The sequence below is a fragment of the Rhinopithecus bieti genome, unplaced genomic scaffold (genome assembly GCF_001698545.2).
Source record: "Rhinopithecus bieti isolate Rb0 unplaced genomic scaffold, ASM169854v2 scaffold_21022, whole genome shotgun sequence".
Classification (NCBI taxonomy): domain Eukaryota; kingdom Metazoa; phylum Chordata; class Mammalia; order Primates; family Cercopithecidae; genus Rhinopithecus; species Rhinopithecus bieti.
Genome location: NW_016810401.1, coordinates 933,702 through 936,618, shown reverse-complemented (window position 1 = coordinate 936,618; position 2,917 = coordinate 933,702).

Below are 2,917 nucleotides of genomic sequence, written 5' to 3'. Positions count from 1 at the left end.
TTTTTCTTTCTTTCTTTCTTTCTTTTTCTTTCTTTCTTTTTTTCTTTCTCTCTCTCTCTCTTTCTCTCTCCCTTCCTTCCTTCCTTCCTTCCTTCCTTCCTTCCTTCCTTCCTTCCTTCCTTCTTTCTTTCTTTCTTTCTTTCTTTCTTTCTTTCTTTCTTTCTTTCTTTCTTTCTTTCTTTTTTGTGACAGAGTTTTGCTCTTGTTGTCCCAGCTGGAGTGCAAGGGCGCCATATCAGCTCACTGCAACCTCTGCCTCCCAGGTTCAAGTCATTCTCCTGCCTCAGCCTCCCAAGTAGCTTGGATTACAGGCGTGTGCCACCAGCCAGCTAATTTTGTGTTTTTAGTAGAGATAGGGTTTCACCATGTTGGTCAGACGGTCTTGAACTCCTGACCTCAAGTGATCCACCCGCTTCTGCCTCCCAAAGTGCTAGGATCACAGGTGTGAGCCACCAGTTCCAATCCAGCTTTCTTCCATGGTATTACTAAAAACAAGAACTGCTGTGTTCCTGAATTCCTATAAGCTGAAACTAGATGAATTTTAAGGAATAAGTCTCATGCTTGATCCTTTGGTCACAAGAAAGTTACCAAACCACCCAATTCCATAATTCCATCTATAAACCAGGATGAGACGTTGATGTTTCCATGCTGTAGAGAGCTTTTCTGAAGGTTTCACAATAAGACTCTATGTCATAATGGGACTCCTATCCCTCTTAATGCCCACTGTTTTATTTGAGAAGATAATGGTTACTTGATTTATTCAATTCGTTGTTTTTAGCCTGGGCTCACGGCTCAAAACCATCATGCAAACTCGGATTGTCATATTAGTATGAATTTTACTTTGTATTTTCCCTTTTAAAACCTCTTATCTGTTCTGTTACTTGTTAATTTTTTTTCAGAAGTACAATTCCTGGCAAAATAATACTGGCCTAACACTTTGAGATGTTAACAAAAAGCTATGGAATAGACAAAATTAAACTTTATAATGGGCACCATCCAGGTAGACAGCCTGAGAGTCACTTCCTTCAAAACTCCCTTCTTGCTACCAAATGTTACTAAAAGGGTTTTGACACTGACTGTTAGCCTCCATTTACTCCTTCCAATGTGAGATTAGACCAGCAACCTAGAACAGGTGCATCTCAGCACTGAGGGATGTCAAAACCTTACTACGAGATGATTGATCAATTATGATTTTGGAGAAAGATCTTGATCAGAAGGGGAAAATGAGAAAGTTCTCAGAATCAACATGGAGTCACTAGTGTTTTGTTTGTTTCTTTTTTTTTTTTTGAAAACAAAAACCAAACCAAAACAGAACAAGCCCTGACAAATAGAGCTGGGGAAGGCTGTGACGAGAGGGTTCTCATACACAAATGCCCGATAACAAAAATTATCACAAAAAACTGCAAAAAATACAAGACCATCGCATCCATACACACAAAAAAATGCTTCTGCAAGGACATCTGTCCAGCAATTTCCTGTCTAACCTTGAATTGGTATCACCCCTGTTACTGATCTTTGTAGCCAAGAATAATTATATCAAAATATCAGGTAATCCTCTTCAGTTTTTCTTTAAAATCCTTTGTCTTTCTTCTCTGAACATGCACATAGTTTACGATGGCACGTGTATTCTCATTGCAATGCCCTATTCCTGAATAAATATCCTTTTCTTCTAGAAAGCCTCTGTTATTTAGGTTGACACACATACCCATTTATTTTCTGTTTCTTCTACTTTTGGATTTCAAGCGGACATAATTGAATCAATGATAATCCTTGGGAAGTGGAATATTGTTATTGGTACATGTATATACTTTATTTGGTATATACTTTATTTGGTACATGTATATACTTTATTTGGCAGTCATTTACTCCAGTAGAAATTAAACACTGGTGAGCCCACCTCTACATCCCATCATTTCTACCACACTATATGACCCTTCTATAAGGCATTCTTACATCTACTTTTGCCCTTTTGCAAGCTCTCTTTTATACCGTAGTAAGAGTCATTGTCGAAAACAGAAATTTGATTATATCACTACTCTGCTTGCCAACCTTCAGGGTCTTCCTTATTACCCTATGTTCTATTTCCATAAATATTTTTTGGAAAGCAAGACTCATTTAGACTGAGTTTCCAAATGCATAGCTTAAATTTGTATTCAACATACAGGAATAGTAAGGGGGAAATAATCTGAGATAAAGAACAAAATCGAGTTAATTAAAGAGTAAGAGGAGTCAGGGCTGGGCGCGGTGGCTCACGCCTGTAATCCCAGCACTTTGAGAGGCTGAGACGAGTGGATCACGAGGTCAGGAGATCGAGACCATCCTGGCTAACACGGTGAAACCCTGTCTCTACCAAAAATACAAAAAATGAGCCGGGCGTGGTGGCGGGCACCTGTAGTCCCAGCTACTCGGGAGGCTGAGGCAGGAGAATGACGTGAACCCGGGAGGCAGAGCTTGCAGTAAGCTGAGATCGCGCCACTGCACTCCAGCCTGGGCGACAGAGCGAGACTCCGTCTCAAAAAAAAAAAAAAAGTAAGAGGAGTCAGAAGACACTGTGCTATGGGGTTTTGATGGGAAAAAAAATCTGATATGAGCAATGAAGAACTTTCAAAAATGACTGAAAAGGATAGCTGAAGAAATTGAAACCGTAGTTCTAACACTCTAGCAGAAAGGATAATTAAATCTAGATGGATATTCTACCTGAACTGCAACAGATGGCTGGACAATTAATTTTATTCAATGATTAGTCCGGAAACAGTGACTCAGGCCTATAATCCCAGCACTTTGGGAGGCCGAGGCAAGCAGATCACTTGAGGTCAGGAGTTTGAGACCAGCCTGGCCAACATGATGAAACCTCCTCTCTACTAAAAATACAAAAGTTAGCTGGGTGTGATGGCACACCCCTGTAATCCCAGCTACT